The following is a 23,278-nucleotide window of genomic DNA, read 5'->3' as shown; positions in this document are numbered from 1 at the left end:
TACACGAATTATATATGTTGATAATGGTGAACCGTTGGTCAGTCCACTTGAATTGAATTCCTAGAGACCTCCCTGAGGGATGGTTGAAGGCCACCTTAGGCTCCAGGTCCATGTCCATGATTGTAAGAATGCCATTGAACCCATCTGAAGGTTGACGGTTGCGGGGGCCTGTCATTAGATGGCATATCCACTCAATAGGGATCATCAACTCCTACACATCATAAAATATGGTCTATTGATTGCTAGAGTGACAGTTAACATAAGCGGGATCTTGGAGTACCCATCACACTCCAAACCACCTTGTTCTGACAGAGTCCCCCACCCTCTTTGCTAGGTACTTTCAACTTCACACACACATTTGTACACATCATTTGTATGCTCACTTATCAAAGACTAGTCTGTCTTTCATGCACACTCGCATGCTCTCGGGGGTGCAACTTCTAGAATCCTTAGTATTGCATGCAATCAAAGACTAATAAAAAAACCCACTCTACATTTTGTAAATAGGATTAAAAGTACCTCTCCCCTTATTTCATAAACTTAAAGTATTTTTGTGAGAGTTGGATAAAAAATCCCCTCTAGTAATTGTAAATTTGTAACTATCAAGAACTATAATATACCCTATCACCAAGCATGCATGATACATCTACATACCTACAAGATGTACCCCCTAATCCCATGCTCATCTAAGCATGTGTTGTCTTCCATAGGTAATTGGGTTACTATGTATAGAAGATAGTGTGTAGAAGCGACATCGTGAAAGCAAAGCACCAAGCTCAAGACAAGACAGGCACGAAGGACTATAAGCAAAGCTAGGCCGAATCATAAGGAGTGAGGGGAGACTAGACTAGAAAATGGGCAAGAGCAAAATGTGCTTGGGAGTGGGATGCGGGAGAGAGGTTAATTGGGGGTATGGTGGTCATGGAGATCAAATCAGGATGTTGGGGGCTATTTCGTGTCAAGGTTTGGCCATTCTACGAAAAGGATAGTTGGGTGAGGCTACATCTACATTTTTATTCCCTCTTGTGCTCTTTCTCTTGGTACACTCACACACACAACACTTTGTGTGTGTGTGTGTGTGTGTGTGTGTGTGTGTGTGTGTGTAATTGTGTTTTTTTTTTTTGGTGCAAAACTCACAATTGTGAGTGATTGTATTATAATGTCACAAAGAAAATTACAAAGCAACCTCAAGCTCATGACGAGCCTTGAGGGACAGAAGGTTACAACAGAGCTTAGTCAAAATTACCTGGTAGAGTATTGTTACCGAACGCCCAAATCTTTACACGACACGGCTCAATTGGATGGCCAAGGTTGCCCCTAAGCCAATCATCTAAGTTATATCTTTTACGTACCACATATATTATCTCCTTACTTTCTTGTACAAACTCTGAGAAGATAGCCACAGAGAGGTCGCTACTATGAAAGACATTGTAGTTCTTGGACTTCCAAATATTTTTGAAGAAACAGTATCGGACAATTTGAGTACAGATTAGAAGTGCATAGCTTTGAAACTTTTTCCCACCAAGACACAGATCCTTCTTGAAAAACCCTATCTTCCACATCCTTTGTATCCATTTGCATACCTTTCTTGCTAGGCCTCTAATAGCCGGGCATTCCATGAAAAGGTGGGCGAGGTCTTCACTAGCTAATCTACATTGACATCTATCGGACCGGATACCACGTGCTTGAATCTTGACACCTATCAGTAAGGCCCCCCACAAAAACTTCTACAAAATTATCTTCATAAAATGAGGCCACTGTGAATTACAAATGTTCTTCATGACCTCAACCCATCTAGCCTCTTTCCATTGTTTCTTCCACTACTTATTCAAAGGGGGAAACCAATTAGTCTCGTGTAGTAATGCTTGGTAAATCCCTTCGTATGAGGTTTAAAGAATTGACTATTGAAAGGCCATTTCCATGCTTTTCACTCAAAAGTAGATTCACAGATCGGCATCAGAATATTGTACAGGCCTTCTACTACTCTGTTAACAAGCAGCTTCTCATTGCCATTGAGTTGACATTGGGCTGCCATGTGGTCAGAGGATTTTCAGCACTTGCTATTTCTATCCCAGAACTGGCTCAACCATTGGAGTCCTTTATTGTTGATCCTTCTTGAACTTTCTCTCCAATAAGGGTTCAGGATTATACCAACAGCTTTAGAGAGCCAAGGGGACCGGTGCAAGATGGAGTTTTGAAAGTATCTGGTTAATATTTCCCATTCTAGTACCCTTGTTGCTCTATTGCACTTTCACACGAGCTCTCTCGTGATGCCACCTATTCTTAGGCCATACCACCTTGGGGCTAATAGGTTGTTGTGTAGCTCGAGCCCTTTTCACTTACCACCTTCTGAGCAAAGTTTTGCCTCATCTATCATATCCTTGGTCATAGCAGTTCAAGAATAGTCTTGTTTTGCAATTTAAACCACAAACTTGACGCACAAGGACTCAACATGATCCGCAGGGTTGAGAATTCCAAGGCCACCATGGGCCAATGATAGAGTGATATCAACCTTTCCATTGTGCCCATTGCCACGGCGGTGAGGCTTTAATGTTGTTCCTCCATAAGAATCTTTTAACAGGTTTCAAAAACTGCTTCCAGTTATATTTGGCTATTTTGAGGAGCGGGCTAGTGAAGGCAATATAAGGAATCATAAATGCGTTGATCACTCTGACCCGACTCTGGAAGGGAAGCAACACATACTCCCACCTTCTCTCTTTTTTTTGGATCTTCTCTGGGGCCCATTGGAACCCCAAGGCATCATTGGCTATGAAGGGTAGGGTAGGGGTGCCTCGTCACTATATGGCACGGCTCTGGGTCAGAGGGGATCTAGGGCCCAAATTTGGGGGCGCAAGGCGGCTTTAATCTCCGTCGTCGGATCATGAAGTGAACTAGGGGTGAACTAGGGGTGGGTGAACTGGGGGTGAACTAAGGGTGAACTAGGGGCGCCTAAACTAGGGTATGATCATGTGACATGTCAACATGGACAATGACGTGCACTAGCGTGGTGGTAGGGCATTCTTGTGGCAATTGAGACGTCCCAAGTTCGACCCACACCCCGCGAGGCAGGTGACCTAGGGAGGTGAACTAGGAGTGAACTCAGGGCGTCATTTTTGCCCCGAGTTCAAGTTCATGGCGTGATCCGATGATCGAGATCATAGCCGCCTCGCGCCCCCAAATTTGGGCCCTAGATCCCCCCTGGCCAGAGCCGTGCGGGTGGGCAGTGTCAGACTGGGAAAATAGTTCCGGAGAATCCCTCCCTCATTTGTTTTAATACTCGTGTGTTGAAAGCTTTGTGTAGGGGTTGCGTAGAGGTTAGTGAGGGTCGCATGCTGAGGAGGTTGGGTGAGATAGCCTAGGAGGATGAAACAAGCTGCACAAATCCACGAGCTTTGAAAAAGAATCTCAAGTCGCCCTTCTCCCTTCACTCGGTGAGGACTACAGCCAAAGTGAGAAATCTTTTTAAAACAATGGTCGCCTAGCTCAACTCTGCAACTTTTGCATGTTGTAGCTCAGCAACCCTTGCCCGCAGCTCTGCAGTAACTGGCCTCCAGTGGAGCAAGAGATATTGGTGCCTTGCTAAGCTACAGGTTCAAGCATAGAAACCAGGGAACAGTGACCAAGAAGGAGCCGAGGTCACCACCCGTCTTGAAGGGGCTCCTTGCTTTTCCTAACTGCACAACTCCCTTCTCTAAGGCTGTGCACTCCTTGCCGCACTGTCGAAGCAAGGGACTTGCCAATACACCGTGTGCGAGCCACAAATGGCTCCAAGCGGACAACTAGACTAATCTAGCAAGCTCAAAAGAGGGCAATGGTGTGTCACTCACCGCTCTATGCTCCTGCCGTGGAGGATTCCTCGCCGCGATGAAGAAGAAGCTGCAGTCGTGCCGCGCTCAACCGCTTTGCCGCCGTCGTGCCTTCGTAATGCTCGATCGCACACACACTCTCCCTCTCTCTCTCACACACATACACACACACACACGAGGAGGTGAAGAAGAAGAAGATGGAGATGGAGATGGAGCAAGAGCACTCTTCTATTGCACAAATGAGAGAATAAGTGAAGTTTAGGTTTAGTTGGCTTTTATATGAGCTCACCCCATTCACACTTGGGCGCCCATGCTTAGCCAACTAATCCCTTGAATGTCCCAGTTAGAGTGCGCCTCTCATCGGCGATCACTCTTACCCTTTTCCTATTGGTCCGACAAGCTCGGTACCTGACTCTACCAAATACATAATACACATCCGTCGTAGGTGATGGGGTGTCCGTGAGCCGTGAGGGTTAACATGCCCCCCTTCCTGATGTAGATTCCGTCCTCGGAAGTTATGGAGTTGAAGCTCGTTCGTCGAGGTGGAAGAGAATTTGAGATGAATGTCCTTAGCCTTCTTCAGTCACTGCAAAATCAACCAACATTGGCACAGTAATTGCATTCTCATAAGTGATTAAAAAGCATATGCAGTTTTAGGTAGACAAATTGATTGGTAAAAGAATTTCAAACAATTTGTCAGCAATGAACATTAAATTGCAATGTAATCAAATGCATAAACAGATGTAAAGGTGAAAAAAAATTAAACAAGTCTGGGGTCGCTAATTTGACGGTCGAAAGGCACTAGAGATCGAATATTAATACCATGGGTAAGCTTCTTAATTTTGTGTGGTCAATTAAGTTGTTTAATCGCGAGAGCCAAGTATTCATGTTCGAGGGCTGACTAGAGGCTATATCTAGAAGACCTTGTAGTTAAGCTACCATAAAAGGAATTTCTCATGAAATCATCGCCTGACTGATTACTTTTTCTTTGACCCCCCAAAGTCTTTTCACAGTGATTCAATTTTGATGTGTGTGCTTATTTTGTATGCCTTGGGTTTTTTGCTTTTTAAGTAAAAGCACCCATACTGGGAACCTCTAGGACTCTAGTACCATAGGCAATACATGTGAGTGAAGTACCAAATCAAGCTGAGATTTCTCTTCCAGCTTAAGATTTTACAGTGTGGCACTTTGATTTTTTGTTTGTTCATTTTCAGCATTTTAATTTTGTAACTTTGGGGGGTCATATAACACTGATACACCTCCCCAGCTCATCACACTAGTAAACTCCCTTTATAATACTTAAGCTAAAGGTCAATAGGGTCAAGCCCACTAGAAAGCCCTAGTACATTTCACACAATGCTGCCTAAATCGGATTAAGCACCTAAGTAACCATTAATTATTAGGAAGGCATTCCCCATGGTATTAAGAGAAGATTTCTAACACCTAACTTGGTCAAACTAGCTTAGTCGGACTGCTTGATTTTTAAACCTAGACAAGTGATTATGACAAAAAATTACATTGAATTAAATGTTTGATACTAAGCAAATGCGGTGAATATTAGGCTACCAATCACAATTAAAGCAGACAATCATAGATGCAAAAAAGATAAGGGGCAATGCTAATGGACAAGAAACACCTGTTTGTGTCGATGGTCGTGCTTGATTTGAAGAGTGAGTCGAGATAAAGATTCCATGAAGGTCCAAATCCTACCAATAGCAACACGCTCCTGTACATACTAGGAAACAAAAGGAATACCTCCAGGAGGCACATTAGTGGAAAAAGGTACCAACACTTATTGAACACAACCAAAAACATAAGGAATTTTAACCTAATTATTTGCACTCCCCCTAGAGAGTCAAGGGAATAAGATATTGTAGAGGTTGGGGGAAAACCCTAAGGCTAAACCCCTATCCTCGTCGTCGAGATAAACAAAGTCATCATCCATGAGACCATATGTGCCATCCGTGTAGTCGTGTAAATTTTCTTCTTCATCATAGGTGCCCATGTTTACTAAGAAGGTCACTAGACGCCTATAGTCATCTTGGTCAAAAGGGTAGGCTTGTGCAATGGGAGAAACGCTCTCTACTAAGTATGGATCAGACGTGGTCAAGAGACGTATCAGCCATTCTAACTCCTCAAAATTCCTCTCACATGCTAGCGTACCTATCAAATCCCATTCACATGCAAGCACTGGAAAGACCATGTGAAATATTTGTGAAAAGTAACGAGGGTACCTCTCACCCAAGGCAGGAGTGGATGACTCTAGCGTACTAGCCATATCTGTACACGCAAATAGATGATGGTTAGAGTGCAAATATTACAAGGGTCATGTTCTTGTGCATAATTTGTTTTTATGATTTGTGTTATGGCTCTTGCTCTTTTACTTTTTTATCTTGTTTTTGTGAGTATAAGGCTTTATATATACATTCCCTAAGATCGGAGATTAAGAGGTCAGGGAGAAAGGTTGAGAGTGAAGCAAGTGAATGATGGATGTCCACAAACACTCCCCCCTTCCTTGGGTAGATCATACCGTTTGAAATGATGTCGTCACCCTTTGAAACCAATTGTTCCAGTTGGTAATAGGTGAGGATTTTTGCCAATAGTTTTCTATTACCCTAGGTGCCTCGTCAAGTTGCAAGGGTGGTAAGGTACTCTCATAGGATCGAACTTGAAGTGGTTCATCAGGTGATTCTTGAACACTGGGAGATGTGGATTCTTTTGTAGCTTCATGGAGGTCCACTACTATAGATGGAGGCTGTGTAGAAGCTTTTACCTCTATGGATGTATTACATGAGGAGCTAGAAGCTTCATGGAACTCCCCCCTTCCTGAGCTAGGTGGAATAAATTGGTTTTGCCTTGGAGCCCAAACTAGCTCTGGACTAGGTGTGTAGCATTCTGTGATCTTTCCCTTCCCACGGTCTGCCATTGGCTTTAGTGTTACACTGTTTGACTCATATGGGTTTGTTGTCGATAGGGAAGGACACATTTTACGTTTAGGTACCCAAATTTGCTCATTTCCATCATAGTAGCCTTGGGCTTCTAATATTTGTTTTGGAATCCATCGTGATTTGGTCTTGACTCTCCTAGGGCGCGCTCTTGGTTTTCCCGGGAAATTTTTTCTTGGAATAGATGGGAGGGTTGAGGTAGTTGGAAGTAAGGCCTTGGGGACCCATTGATATGTACTCTTAGGTCGTGCAGGTTGAGTACTTGCAATATTACTACTTGCTGCAACTACAAGTGTTGAAGTGCTAGATTCATGGGTAGCCGGCAAAGACGAGTTAACCACCTTGTCTTGTGAATGTTGGCTATCCTTCAATTTTGCTAGAGTTTGCAACGTAGGTGAATTTGCTTGAATGATAGGGGTAAGAGTCGGTGGTCGTGTCTTGACACTACCAGTATCCCAATCAATAGTGCATTTGGTTGCCAACATCCACGTGCGTCCCAGGTTTACATTGCCTTCCATAGCTCCTGCGGGCATGACTAGAAACCTCTGCACTATGCTTCCATTGTCATAGACAACAGGGGTCTGAAGGACTCCAAGAATAACAATTTTATTTTTATTAATGCCCTTGACTTGCATCGTACTCGGGGATAGGGTCGGTTTCCCTAATTGACACCAAACTCCATAGGATAACAAATTGTGTTTAGCTCCCGTATCTAATAAGGCATTGTATAGTACTTTCCCATAGGGGCTATTTAGCTCAATTGGGTATCGTAGGGGTGGCTCATATTCTAATGAGTCGTCATCTGTGTCCTCGAAAAATTCTTGCGTGATTCCCAGATTAGCCTCTCGTTGGCGTCTAAGACGTTGTTGTCGTTCTCGAGCCTCAACTATTGCTTGGATTTTTTTAAGCTCTGCTTGTTCCTTGGCAGCCTTCTTTTGATGGATGGCTTGCAACTCTTCCTGGCTTAGAGGATCATAATATCTTTTGAATTTACTCCCATTAAGGAATCCAATGGTTTCAACTCCATCTAGAGTCTCCACACGAATGGTACCTTGCGGGGTAATTTCACACACTCGATATGGTCCCTTACCAGCGTATTTCAATTTCTTCTTTTCATTACGTACCCCGTACATAAGAACTTTATCACCAACCTTGATGTCTTTATCCTTTAAATGGCTATCAAACCACTTCTTTCTCCTATCCTTCTCCACTAGAGCATTTCGCACAGCTAATTGCCTCTCTTCATCTAGCCTTTCCAGGATATATAATCGCTCCACTAAGGGGTTACCATCCCAACCTTCTTGAGAAGCTACTCGAAGACTAGGAATGACAAACTCCCATGGCATAACTGCTTCTTGGCCATACACCATCCTAAACGGTGTGCAATTAATAGCAACTTTATACGCAGTACGATAAGCCCATAAAGCTGATGTAAGCTTTAGGTCCCAATCAGTGCGATGAGCCTCGACTGTCTTTGTCAAAATGGAGATGAGAGTTTTGTTGGTACTCTCAGCTTGGCCATTTGCTTGGGGATAATAGGGTGTAGACTTGTGGTGTGATATCATGAAGTTTGATGTGAGTTCTTTTATTACTTCATTTATAAAATGAGTTCCATTGTCACTCACAAGTTCAAAGGGGCATCCAAAACGTGTGATAATGTTCTCAAAGAGGAACTTAGCTGTTGTTTTTGCATCCGCCTTCCGTGTTGCTTTTGCTTCAGCCCATTTGGTTACATAGTCGGTAGCGACAATGATATATCGTGATTGCGTGTTACGTGCAGCCGGACTAATCGGTCCTACAAAGTCTAAGCCCCATTTTTCAAATGGTTGGGTTACCTTGATGGGATGTAGAGGCATCATATCCCTTCTTTGTGGCTTGCTGAAGCGTTGGCATTCATCACATCCCCTTGCAAAAAGTGATGCATCCTTAAACAGAGTGGGCCACCAATAGCCTGACTGTAAGATCTTTCGGGTAGTCAAGTTTCCTGAAAAGTGACCACCAGCCACGCCCATGTGTGCCTCTTGTAGAATATATAAATACTCATCCTCGCGGGCACAGCGTCTAAGAACATCATCTTTTCCTCTCTTATAGAGAGTTCCAGCCAGTAAGCAATAGGGTTCGCATTCCTTGATTAATTTTCGAGCTATATATTTTCGCAGTTCTTTGGGTGGAAAACCATTAACTAAGAAGTTAACAATCTTTTCACTCCATTCAGGCATTGTCTCAACAATGAACAAAGGAGTATCAGGCAATTCATCATCAACCCCCGTAGGAGCTTCGCCATTAGGAATACGAGATAAATGATCTGCCATGACATGTTTCCTCCCAGGCCTCACAACAACGGTGAAGTCAAACTCAAGAAGAATTAACAACCATCGTGTAATTCGACCTGGGGAACGCGGCTTGTTTACCAAATATAGCAATGCTTGATGATCAACATAAAACACAAACTTGGTAGCAAGAAGGTAATAGCGAAATTTCTTTACTGCGTAAATCATAGCTAGACCTTCGCGCTCTGTAGTAGTGTAGTTCATCTCGGCATCATTTAATTGGCGACTTGCAAAGCTAATAGGGTAGTTCAATTTATGTTCTCCTGGTTGAGTTAGAACACACAAAATAGCAAAATTTGATGCATCAATATGCACATGAAAAGGTACATTCCAATCAGGTGTTCGCAGGATTGGAGCACTTGTTAGGGCCTTCTTTAATAACTCATAAGATTGATAACATTCTTCCGTCCAGTGAAACTCGATAAGAAGCTTGTACAATGGACGCGCTATCTCGGCAAAGTTTAAAATAAATCTTCGATAATAACCAACATGGCCCATAAATCTTTGAACTCCTTTATAGTTCGTAGGTGGTGGCAAATCGGCAATGGCTTTAATCTTACTCTCATCTGTGGATATCCCGTTCTTGGACACTATATGCCCTAGAATGACTCCATGCTTAACCCAAAATTGGCATTTGAAAGGGTTCAATGATATGCGATAAAATCTGCACCTTTCAAATATTTTTCGTAGATATAACAAATACTTCTCCCAAGAAGAATAAACACAAAGGCCGTCTAGGAAAGCTTCACAAAACTCCCTTAGAAATTCTTTAAACGCACTGTTTATCAATCATTGGAATGTAGCAGGGGCATTTGTTAAGCCAAAAGCCATAACACGAAATGCAAACACTCCAAACTCTGTGATAAAAGCAGTTTTAGCTTGGTCCTCTAATGCAATTGTGATTTGATTGTAACCAGAGTACCCATCTAAAAAGCTATTAGCTTCCTTGCCCGCAACTCTTTCAAGCACATGTTCTGAATATGGCAAGGGATAATGATCTCTCCTAGTGGCTGCATTAACTTTCTTGAGGTCCACGCACACTCTTAGTTTCCCATTCTTTTTTGGCACAATGACTATTCGAGAAACCCATTCTGAGTGCTCAATAGGGTATATGAATCCACATTGGATAAGTTTTTCAATCTCCTCTTGTAAAATTTTGGCGTACTTAGGATTCATTGGATAGGGTCGTTGCTGGACGGGTTTAGCAGTGTTGATCATGGGAATTGTATGTTGCACCACAGAAGGTGGAACGCCCTTCATGTCATGATATGTCCAAGCAAAGATATCCTTGTATTCCTTGAGGAGCTCCTTAAGTACAGCCTCTTCAGTTTCGGTAAGGTCTTGAGCAATAAAGACTGGTTTAGACTCCTCACCTGGTTCTGCTAATTCTATCTCTTTAACTACCGCTGGACCATCATAGACTCCACTGCTTCCATTGGTAGGTATTCGTTGGGCTTTGGCATACACAACCTTTCGCTCCCCCGTGGTATAAGATTTAAAAAGTTTTAGGAGCCGTATGTAAGTCAGCAGGCTCTTGTCCTGACGGAGACCTTTCTTTTAGTTCTGCCTCCTTTTGTTGTTGTGCTAACTCTCAGTTTTGACGTCTTCTTATAGTTCGACTCAATTTCGGCTCTGTAACCTCCAATTGAGTGAGGTCAATGGGTCGCGGGCTACACCACATGACACTCTGGAGATGTTCACCCCAATTGTCTACTAGCTTTCGATGAGCATCACATGCCCCTAGATAGCTAAGCCATTCTGCAGTAGATCTTTCCTTGTTTATCCTAGCTCTCACATTTGCTCGATATCGTCGTCTCTTATATGACCTTTGTTTCTTGTTAAGGTTTTGATTTTGGTAAATGTTTGAACTCGACTCGCTTGATAGGTCTTCGCTTGTATCTTCTTCACTCTCATATAAATTACCATAGATGGTCGTACTAGACCTTGAGTGCTCAGTTTCTATACTTGGCTCACTCGATGTTTCCTCAGGTTCTGAATCCATTTCTTCCTGAGATTCCGTTTCCGATGTGTATTGGTCTGAAGCCTTTGAGGAATCATCAGTTTCACTCTCAGGTAGGTGTGCCTCTTTCTTATCATCGGATGTTACATGCGCTACACCTAACATGTTTACTGGTGCAATGTGTGGTATCTCTTCCCCATCTGGTGTTACCCAGGTTGTTCCTCTAGCTCCCCATGTATCTATAGTTTCCACTAGGTGTACCCAATCGACATTGTCTGACTCAGCCATTCCGGGTAGGATATCCATATAAGGAGAGTTCTCCCCAATATCCGTGTCTTCGTTACACGTGTAACAATATTGTAATGGAGCTGAGTGAATTGTTGTGTCTGATCGATTATCAATGATGAATTTATTTCCTAGAGGATGCGTTCGACCACTCAAAAGATCAACTCGAATGACAGAGTCTTGGAACTGTAAGTAGACGTGGTTTTTGGACCAGTCATGCACCATTTTTGCTTCCCTCATGAATGGACGCCCTAAGATCATCTCAAATGACATAGGATGCTTGGAAAAATCCATAACAATGAAAGTCTGCCTTACCTTGTGTCTCAAGACCTTGATCCTGAGATCCTTAAGCATTCCAATAGGCGTAACAATAGATCCATTAGCCATTTTTACCACTACGCTCGTGGCTTCAAGGTGAGGTCGCCCCATAGACTCCCAACAACTCTTTGTCACCATGCTGACTCCCGCACCACCATCAAGGGACCCCCTTTACAGTTAATCCTTTAGTAGTGATTGGTAGAGTAGCATTAGATTCATCACCTTCAAAGTATTGCCCCAACTTGTTAACGGGTACTTCAATTATAGATTCATGTCCCGCTAGGTCAGATGGTGGTGCTAAATGTTCCTCATCATTCATTACCGAGTCAGGTTTGTTCATATGTGCAAACTGTGGTAATCCGGCCTGTAATTCTCCATTGAGGAAGGCTCGAAGAGCTGAGACTAGCTCGGGGTCTTTATATAGTTTGGACATGATGGTGGTTCTAACTTCTGAAGACATGAAATCCATCAATTTGGCAACATTTAATGGCATCTTGTGGGACGTAGGACCCTGACAAGAGAATGGTGAAGATGGAATCTCCACTTCCTCAAGGGGGTCGGGCATTCCCTCACCAAACATTCTCTCTAGTAGGAAAGGTGTGTGTCCACTTTCAGATGTCCTACCCTCACTCTCTTCCCGAATGATACTGGGTATAGCTAACGCCTGTAGTTCTTGTGAGGTTGAACTTGTGTGGGAACACTGTGTCCGACATCTGGATATGTTTGGGTTCAGGTTCTAATGTTCGTTGAGTTTCTTCCACCAAACCCCTCAGTTGTTGGACTCGTTCAATTTCCACTGTTGGGTTTGGATAGGTTCCAATCTTTCTCTTGCAATCCTCATTTTTCGTCTCTCGTGGCTTATCTTGGGGGTTCGCAACTGGGTGGTTTAACTTTGAATACTCTTTTGGTGTTCGTCGTAATTCCCTCTCGTGATCCTCCTCACTGGCTTTTTCCTTTGCAGTAATAGTTTTGGTCTCCGTGGTCTCTATCGAATCTGAGTCATCCTCAGGGTCATTCATATACACGGGATCCTCTCCTGTCCCTATGTTAGTCTTTGAACTAGGTTTTGAGCTAGAAGCATTAAGGGATTTCTTTCTTCGTGTTTTCTTCTTTCTCGCTCGGCCAATGGATGCAACATCTCTCTCTTCGAGGATGTAATTTTGCTTTTGGAGCATCGACCGTGTGAGTGCATTCACTGGTGCTATGTTTATAGTTGGTGGTGTCCCATCAACGATCTCTATTATGTTCAATGGTGTGATTTTCGGTGCGTTTGGATTGTTAGGACACTGTGCGATCAAATGATCTATGCCACAATGATTACAAATGAGTATTGGCATTGCCAATGCACTCCCTTGACTTGTTTGCATTAGTGCAACATTCTTTTGCATTCTAATGGGGCACTCAGCTACTCGATGTGGTCCACCACATTCGTAGCACTGAAGAGGTGGTCTCTTGGTAAAACTATTAATGTTTTGGCCTCTTACTGCTAGCGCAGTAGCTTGATATACCGGTTTGATTTGTCCCCAATGGTCTTCCATATAGTACATGGGACACTCCTCAAGCATGTCGACTCCATAGGTGATACTAGAGTCTATGTCCTCTTCGCAATCTACATAAGTTCTAGATGACTCGCAACCTATTTGGTTCATAGGTGTAACTCTTGGATGAGGGGGTTGCGGTCCTAGCACTGGAGGTGGCAACGATGTGGTTTGGACCACATTTTGGGTTCTAGGGACCATGTGCTGTAATGGCAATTGTTGCTCCATGGGTGGGGTAGGCATCAATGCAGGAACTCGAGGTGAGTCTGCCCAAGCTATAGGCGGTCTATTTTCCATGATGCGTTTAAGCATTAGGCAATCCTTCGCTTGATGGCCATACCTACCACACGCGTTACAAGTCCCGTTAAACTTTACTCTGAAAGTAGGGCATTCACTCGTAGTATGTGGGCCCAAGAAAATTGAGCACCATTGTTGCTCCCTTCTTGGATACATATGAGTGTTTTGTGGAGCACGATTACCCCTAAGGCTTTCTTGGATGGCCTTGGTGAGATCTGCCAAAGTCATCTCAGATATCGTTTGCTCTTTCACGATTGGCTTTATCTTCATTGGCTCATGCCCTGATGCTTGCGAGCTACTTGACTTCGGCTCGACAGACACTCTTTCTCCTGCAATCATTAAATTATCCTCCAATTGGATTGCATTCATGGTGACTGCTTCCCAAGTAGTGATACCTCTAATGACTAGGCCATTATAGATACTTTCATGTCGTAGTCCCCTAATGAATCTATCGAGCAATTGGTTGTTATTGAATCGCTCGTTTGGATTGCATCGAGAATTCAAATTCTTTAGGCGACTAATGAAGTCTCTCACGGATCCACCTTCTTCTCGTTGGGCTTTCTGGAGCTGAGAGGCTACACCCCAAAGTACTCCCTCTCGTATGTATTCTTTTAAGAACGGTCTCCTAAGAGTAGAGTAGATCGTTTTTTCTTCTACTCTTAAGGTTCTATACCAATCTCCAGCCTTTCCGCTTAGGGTCAAACTCAAAGCCTTACACTTATGTAGCTCATTGTGCTCTTCCAAGGAATCGCACACATGTTCAAAGACTTCCATATGCTTTCTAGCATCTCCGTCTCCGTTGAATTTCTGTGTGAGCTTAGCTACTTGAACTGCCTTGCTCCTAGGCTCTCTATCAGGTGCACTACGCATGTTTTCCGCAATAGAGCGACCAATAGTTTGAGCAAATGCTGCCAAATCTCCTATTTGAGCAGGTATAATGGGTGTATGTGCTCCTGGAACCACATGTGAGATGGGAGTTTGCCTTGGCCTTGGCATACGCGCGGCTCTTGGGTCCCAAATTTCATATGGTGGTGCACCAGACGGTGGTCCAAAGTTTACAGGCGTGGCCCTAGGCATAGGGGATGCCTGATATGGCATGTTATTATTAAATGGCATGGCTCCACTTGTATAAGAGCTTGGATAATTCCATTGTGGATTGTAAGCTCTTGGAATAATCGGAGGTGTAGGAGCTACATGAGGCTGAGGTACGACAGGTGCACCTGATTGATACATACATGTAGGTATAGTTGGGGGCACTGTGCTACTAGGCATCGGCGCACTATTAACAAATGAACTCCATGGTGTACTTCTTGTCATGCTCACCACTGGGATATGCATGGTAGCCGTAGTGTCATTAAGAGAAAGATGAGCTGGATCTGGGAAGGTAAAGCTGCCACTTGTAGGCTCAGATTGTACTGAGGCTCCTGGCGAAACAACATATGGAGGATCAATGGGGCTCATTGAGGGAGTCTCCATTTGTGACAGGGTTGGTTGGTTAGCCTTTCCCGTATCCAAGAATCTCATTAGGCTTGTTGAAGGCATGTTGATCCCTGTGTTCTGTCTTTCTAACTCGACAATCCTATGGAGGACATCACAGACTTTCTGTTGTTGCTCATCTATGCTAGTAGCACCCGATGTGGATTTTAGAACATCTAACCAACCCACATGACAGGTGTGTCCTGTGTACCGATCAGTTAAAGCTTCTGCTTGTAGGTCATAATCCCAATTTTCGTTTAGGAATATCCCATCTAGGCCCGGCGTGCTGGAGGTTTCCCTTGAAGTGGAAGCATTATTGCTCCCCATAGCTTGCCCCTCCGTGACTGCTACCTTGGGAGCACTCGGTTGCTTGGCTGGCATGATTGTTGTCATAGGAGCCTTTGCTTTCAGGGCTCGACTTTGTTCTAGCCTTCGTAGGTTCTCAATTTCCCTCTCCCTTGCTGCTTGCATATAGCATTCGATCTCTTGTACTTCGGCAAGACTCCTACCATCGGGTAGTAAAACCTCAGAGGGAGATAGTCCTAAAGGATCAGGAGATGCAGTGGATGTAACATTCACATGCACACTCTCAAGAAGCATAGGGTCCATTTTAGGCATGAATGACGAATTTACTTCCCCACTCCCTTCATTTATTTCATTAACCGCATGTTCGGAGCGAGTAGCTCTACTAAGGGTCTCTTTTAAGCGGCTAAACACGCTGGACCCGGGCCGTGGGCCCATGGCATGCATGTCTTGACTTGAACTATCAGGGTTTGGTGTAGGATACCCCTCCATGACTTCGTAGTCAGAGGAAGAATCACTAGACGCGATATGAGGATCTTGGGTCGCGCTACCTTGAGTCCCAGCCAAAGGTCCAGAACCTAGGGTGGAGGAATAATGGGTGCCCGCGTAAATGGAGGCACTACCAATATTCTCGTGCTCTAACACTCGTCCAGAGAGTAGGTTCATATGACTTGGATCCCCTACAAGTGTCAGTGAGGGCCCGTGAAGGTTGCTCACCTAGTAATTTTGGGTGTTTTGCAACCCAAGTCTTTTCTTATTTTTTGATTTTTTGGTCCTTTTTTTTTACCCAGCTATAGAATAGAACGTATGATAGCTCAAAACGAGCGTCTCGGTCAGAGGGACGTGCCGTGATTTACAGCCCTCCGTTTGGTCACTTTATGCCCTCGGAATCCCTAAAACCGTCAATTTCTAGTAGGGAACTAGGCCCGATTTAGAAAGTCTAAGGGTGCAAGTGGGAAGAGAAGGGAGGAGAGTGGAGGACTTGCCCCACATGCTCTCATTCCCTCTTGAGGGGGTAGGGTATATATATAAGAGTGAGTCTAGTATATATCATAAGACTGAGGCCTGGGCCTGGGCTTGGGCTTGGGCTTGGGGAAATGATCCCTATCCCGATCAAAATTTTAGTGTAGCCCCCCAGTCACTCACGCTTAAATATTTTTGGCTTTTTTATTTATTTATTTATTTTGCTTTTTTTCTTTTGGCGATGACCGCGCGCGGTTTAGGTGACCCTTTCTTGGACACACACACTGTCACCTACCTAACCTCCTAGTCAACAACTCACAGACAGCTCACTACCTTATCTACTTCCTAACAGTGCTGCTAACCACTAACTAATCTGTTAACCACTCTCCCAACTGCTTGCTGACAGTGAGCTAACTGTCCACCTACTTCCTCTCTCACTACCTTACTGTGCAAAGACTGTGTGCAGCCAAACCTTGACAAAAAACTGTGTACAGATTGTGTGCAAGCAGAAATTGTGTGCAGCCTTCCTACTTATTCATTCACTGCAAACAAGCTAACGACTACTAATTGTGCAAAGACTGTGTGCAAACAAAAAACACAACATTATGCAGAAATCACAGAACTTGCAGACAACACAGAAATTAACAACTTGCAGAAAAACAACTCATTCCTCTTCCTCTTCCTCTTCTTTCCTACTACCAACAACTCATAGGAGAAGCACAAAGTGCCTCTTGGGCTTAGTGCAGGGCGTTTCCCCGGCAGCGGCGCCAAAAATGTGCGCTCCTTGCCGCACTGTCGAAGCAAGGGACTTGCCGATACACCGTGTGCGAGCCACAAATGGCTCCAAGCACACAACAAGACTAATCTAGCAAGCTCAAAAGAGGGCAATGGTGTGTCACTCACCGCTCTATGCTCCTGCCGTGGAGGATTCCTCGCCGCGATGAAAAAGAAGCTGCAGTCGTGCCGCGCTCAACCGCTTCACCGCCGTTGTGCCTTCGTAATGCTCGATCGCACACACACTCTCCCTCTCTCTCTCACACACACATACACACACACACGAGGAGGTGAAGAAGAAGAAGATGGAGATGGAGATGGAGCAAGAGCACTCTTCTATTGCACAAATGAGAGAATGAGTGAATTTTAGGTTTAGTTGGCTTTTATATGAGCTCACCCCATTCACACTTGGGCGCCCATGCTTAGCCAACTAATCCCTTGAATGTCCCAGTTAGAGTGCGCCTCTCATCGGCGATCACTCTTACCCTTTTCCTATTGGTCCGACAAGCCGGGTACCTGACTCTACCAAATACATAATACACATCCGTCGTAGGTGATGGGGTGTCTATGAGCCGTCAGGGTTAACAAAGGCCTGTTGCTTCTTGTGCGGTAGCAGTTACTTTGATTGAAGACGTCCCCTTATGTGGTGACCATGCACACGCTAGCTCTGATTTAGCTTGTCATGAAGTCGCCAAGAGAATTGTTTAAGGAGGCACGCTTTCTTTCGGCAAGGTGAGAAAGGAAACGTACACTTGGAGGCTGTGATGTTTGGGACGTGCTTGCAGGAGAAACACGTGCTCTCGTGCTCTAAACCAAATGACTTGGCTTTCTAAACACTTCCCGAACTATGCCTTGAGGGTAAATACATAAGCTAAATATTTGATTGAGGCGCTTCACGTGCCTAAACCAAGATTACACCCCTAATGAACACCAACTGCGGGTGTGGGTGTGGGTGTGCCTATGGACGTGATAATCAATGTTACTTGAGTAAATTAGGTCCCAAGATGGAAGCTTGGGCTCATAAACATAATCTTGAGTTTGGACAAGGTGATAACAAGTTCAAGCACATCCTACTAAATTCAGCTTGGCTTGGATCTCAAGCTTTGTGTGAGTACCCCCCCTAGGGGGTTGTCACAACGCTCATGGGGATCTTCCCTTCAATAAAAAAGGTGGCCCTTTGAGCCATGTGGGAACAGGCCACCATGTCAACATTGTTTTGTCGTGTCGTTGACGATTGTCACCACAGCCGTGCGCTACCAGCAAGATGTCCCACCACCAGCGCACCACTAGCCACCGTCATCCATGCCACATGCATGGCCCAACCCATGTCCGCCATGGCCATGAGAGAAGACTCCCTGTCTCTCTCCCTTGCTTGCCTTAGAGGGGTCTCTCTAGTATATAAATACCCCCCTCGCCCCCCCCCCCCCCCCCCCCCCCCCCCCCCCCCCCCCCCCGCCCTCTTTCCCACAGGTGCTCGCATGTGGAATTTCTAATAGACACATGTCATCCCCAGAGCCACCAAGCCCTCAAGTCTTGCAAAAAAAACCCCAAATTTTATATATACAAACTCATTTTTCTACCCCACTTCATTGCCTTGCCTTTTGTTGCTTGATGGTCGGTTTCCCAAGCCGTAAGATCCCAAAGAGATCTTTGCTATACAATTTTTGACAGTGCTGATCCCACCACTCTTTGATGTTATCAAGCCCTCCAATCGGAGAGATAAAGACCAAGAAAATCCATCTGGCATCGTCCGACTGGCAACCATCGTGAACTTTAAACTTCAATATCTCACCATTCTGAACTATGATTGACGAACTGTAAATTTCTATGGCCTTTTCACAATGTATAGTTTCCATACAAACCCTAGCAAGTCTGCAAAACCTTCAGATGACACACTAGTCAAAGCATCCAATGTGGCATAAAGCTGTCCCACTGAAACTTCAATTAGCCTAAAATAATTTTGACCACTACTTTGGAAACTCTCACACTCACTTTTTCCACCATATAATCTAAAACTAGCATCTCCAATTTTGGCTATGCCCATGTCTTCAATATCTAAAAATTCATTGTCCCTCAAATCACTCAAATTTAGAAGAGCTTCTAGCTGGGTCCATACCGTTGTAGAAGCACTCAAGTTACCCTTGAAATCATCTTCACATTGTCTTTGTTTGTTGGATGTAAGCTTCTAGCTGGGTCCATACCGTTGTAGAAGCACTCAAGTTACCCTTGAAATCATCTTCACATTGTCTTTGTTTGTTGGATGTAAGCTGTCCAATGTCAAGATATAGTATCGTAAAGCTTGCATGGATCAAAGTGTTTGCAAATTCACTCCATTGTTAGAAAGAACACTCTGTTATCTCTTGGTACATATCTTTGAAATTTGAAGCCACAAGTTGTCCAAAAGGCAAAATCATTCGGTCCTAGTGTACACCTCGGCTTGTCATTGCCATCTCTACTTTGTAGCATGCAAGATAACCTTCAGGATCATACCCTGAAAAACATTTTGTTCTTCATATACACAACATCTAGTGCTCTGTCAATAGATTTCCTGATCCTCTTCTGCTATGTTTTCTTGGTTTCCATCTCGTGTAGATACCCTTGTACTAGCTCTAGTATCTTTGCCCAATTTGGAACTGCTAAGTTGCCATCAACTCCTTTAGAAGTGAACTCTTCAAAAAAGATTATCAATTGGTCTGGCTTCTCCATATTAACCTCTTACCTCAGCTCATTTTGCATCAAGTTCACAAAGTATGTCGAGGGATATGTGTTCAAAAGGTGAGTCGGGAAGGCGCAGGGCCTCTGGCTATGAGATGTGTGTGTGTGTGTGTGTGTGTGTGTGTGTGTGTGTGTGTGTGTGTGTGTGTGTGTGTGTGTGTGTGTGTGTGTGTGTGTGTGTGAGAGAGAGAGAGAGAGAGAGAGAAAACAATAGACTCATTTAAAAACCACTTTGTTAATGTAGACGAAGCTTGAACACTTGAATTTGACAGCTTAAACAAAATTTTGAAGCTTGATTACCCAAAGCGGGCCGTTAACGGCACTGATACTTAATCTAAGTGTTAATTGAGGAGTTGAAGCTCCTTACAATGGGTTAACCCGACTTAACTCAGCTTTTAATAGAGAAAAAAGCTTTGATGATGTTGTTTCTCTCCTCTCTTGCTTTCCGCCACCGCAATTGCCTCAAGATCCCCTATGTCGCACTTGCCAAGAGCTCTCTCCTCAATTGCCAAGAGCGCTCTCCTCTTGTCCAATCTTCTTCTCTTGCTCAAAAATCCACTCTTTTTTACAGAGAAAAAATATCTTCATGTTGGGTGTGTGAATCTTCCTCTCCCTCTATTGTTGGACTCCTCCTTCTAGTTTTTACTTGAGATTGCATGTACGAGCACATCCTACTAATTTTAGCTTGGCTTGGATCTCAAGCTTTGTGTGAGTGCCCCCCTAGACCGTGACAACCCCTCATGGGGACATTCTCTTCAATAAAAAAAGGCATCCCTTTGAGCCGTGTGGGAATGGCCCACCACATCAGCATCTTTTTGTTGTGCCGTTGATGGTCGTCACCACCGTCGCCCGCTACCGACAAGACGTCGCACCACCAACCACCGTCATCCATACCATGCGCAGGGCCTAGCACATGTCCGCCATGGCCACAAGAGGAGACTCCCCCTCTCTCTCCCTTGCTTGCCTTATGGAGGGGCACACTAGCATATAAATATCCCCCCCCCCCCCCTTTCCCACAGGTGCCTGCATGTGGGATTTCTAATAGCCATGAGGCATCCCCAAAGCCACCAAGCCCTCAAGTCTTGCAAAAAAAAACTTTATATTAAAAAACTCATTTTTCTTCCCCACTTCCCTGCCTTGCCATTTCTTGCCTGATGGTCAAGTTCTCATGCTACGGTTTGGGTGCACAAACACTCTCATGAGTTGAGATGCTACTCAGACCACCCTCATGGTTGTGAGTAGCCTCTTTGCATGACCTCCTCCTACGTTTGGTGGTTTGCACGCATGGGACCCTATCTTTGATCCTTATCTAAAAGAATGCTTAAACATTAGGTAAAGTATTGAAAACTTAGAATTTTACGATGAGAATTTTCAAGATGCATTTTTCTCTAGTTAATTAAATCCAATTTTCAAGAATCTAAGACTTTTATTGGATTATACGAATACAGGTAGCTCTTTTCTATATGATATTATTATTGTGGTTTCCCAATACTTTGTTTTAGCTCAAAGATATATTGTTAATTTTAAGACTAAAAGCAGAAAAATAATATTCTAATAATTGTTAAAATTATGAGTATAATTTTAATTTAATTCTAAAATCTTTTGACAATGTGTGAAAGCTCTAAAAATTATCTCATAGCTATTTAAGTTATTTTAGTATATTTTTTTCATTTTAAGCTAAAATTAAGAAATTTTATCCATAATGTATTCTAATAGTCATGTAATTATCATTCCTAACCAAAAAATTAATATTCAATAATTTAACTATATAGAATGAAGCTAATTAACAATATAGGAAAGTCTAATCATTTTTAACTTATAATTTAAGTATAAAAATAAACCGGAATTGATTTTTCTTTCACCAATACAGGGTTTATAGTTAATTACCTTGATTAGTTCACTTAGAGTTTTTTTCTTTTCGTGAATTTGAAAAGACCCTCTCTAAAGCTAGAGAGAAAATGATAGGTTCTTTGAGTCTAAGAGAAGTTGTGAGAGCTACCAGTCTTTGCATAGATTCCCTGGTAAGTAGGGGCTACCCTGTAGCTCCCCAAGTAGGCCCCCAACTACACCATGTCTCGTGTGTTGCTATTGCATTCAATCACATGGTTAGATGTCTTCCCTTGATACTTGCTCAGTTTGAAACTACAGTTTGGCTAACTTTGGTTGCAATTTCCTACTTCAACTATAAATATTTGGCCCATGTGATAAAATAATATCTACTAGACCATGCGATCTAATATCTTCTGGCCCATGTGATCTAGTAGGCAGCCAAAACGACTTTTTCACAAATGCATTAATTAGTTTGGGGAGGGGGAAGAAAGGAAAAGAGAAAGGTGGGGGGAAAAAAGGGAAAGGAGAGGGAGGGGGGGGGGGAAGGGGGGGGTGGTATCCTTTTTTTTATGGCTCAAAGGGAGCTCAAGGACCAACGTAGGCATATAGCTTAGTGGTTTATGTTGAGTTTCATACTATGTAGATGATGAGTTCAAGTGCTACTCATTAATATTGGTTTTAAGTGGTGACGTGCATGGACATGCTAATTGGAGATGCTAAAGGATCTTGGGGAGATTCTATCTAATGAAAAACAAAAGTGGAGCGAGTAGTTGCTAGGGTTTTCAATTATTTAAACTAACTATTGTTAGAAAGCTATGTGCAATGCTCGAGTAAACAAAAAGTTCTGATGTGAGAGGTTTGAGAAAAGAGGAGAATACTAACTTAGTAGGTCCCAAAACGACTCTTTGAGAAACCATTAATTAGTTTAGGGAGGGAAAAGAAAGTAAATGGGAAGGGTGGAGTAAAAGAAAGGAAAAGGGAAGCCAAAGAGTAACCATTAATTAGTTTAGGGAGGGAAAAGAAAGTAAATGGGAAGGGTGGAGTAAAAGAAAGGAAAAGGGAAGCGTGTTTTTTTTTGGGGGGGGGGGGGGGGGTGTTTTTTTTAGTGCTTAAGGGCACCTCCAAGGGTACCGTAAGCTTGTAGCCTAGTGGTTAAGGTTGAGTCTTTGTTCTCCTACGTGCGGAGGTCAAATCCTATCCATTAGCATTGATTTTAAATTGTGAGTTGAATGGAGATGCTAAAGCATCTTGGAAAGATTCTATGTAATTCAAAATGATAGTAGAGCCAAATATTGTTTAGGTAGAATCTTAGGAGATGCTTTTGTTTCAAAAGATATAAAAATAACCTTAAGTGTTTTAGTTTTAATAGGAAAGCAGGAAACCCTCCACATGCATGTTTGTGAGTAAAGGAAGAGTCTCGAAAGATCAACGTTCGAGAAAAAATATTTTTCCAAACATACAAATTTCCTTTGCTTGATTTTGCCAAGAGGAAATTTTAGAAAACTAGGGGTATTTTTTGGGTTTTTAGACTATTTTTCTCTATTTTGAGGCGGAATTTCTCCTTTTTCCCTTGACCTCAAGTGACATTTTTGAAATTGGAAACGGCACAATATGAAGCTAAGACACATTTTCCCGAACACTGCGGAGGACCCATTATTTTTAAGGCCAATATACTCCTCTAATTTGTGGAAATTCCGTCAAATTTCAAAAAATTCCAAAATGCCCTTTTATGTATTTT

This window comes from Adiantum capillus-veneris, chromosome 2 (genome assembly GCF_014529385.1).
Source record: "Adiantum capillus-veneris isolate H3 chromosome 2, ASM1452938v2, whole genome shotgun sequence".
In the NCBI taxonomy this organism is placed as follows: Eukaryota; Viridiplantae; Streptophyta; class Polypodiopsida; order Polypodiales; family Pteridaceae; genus Adiantum; species Adiantum capillus-veneris.
The sequence above is the reverse complement of the archived record's forward strand: the minus strand, read 5'-3'. Positions refer to the sequence as shown.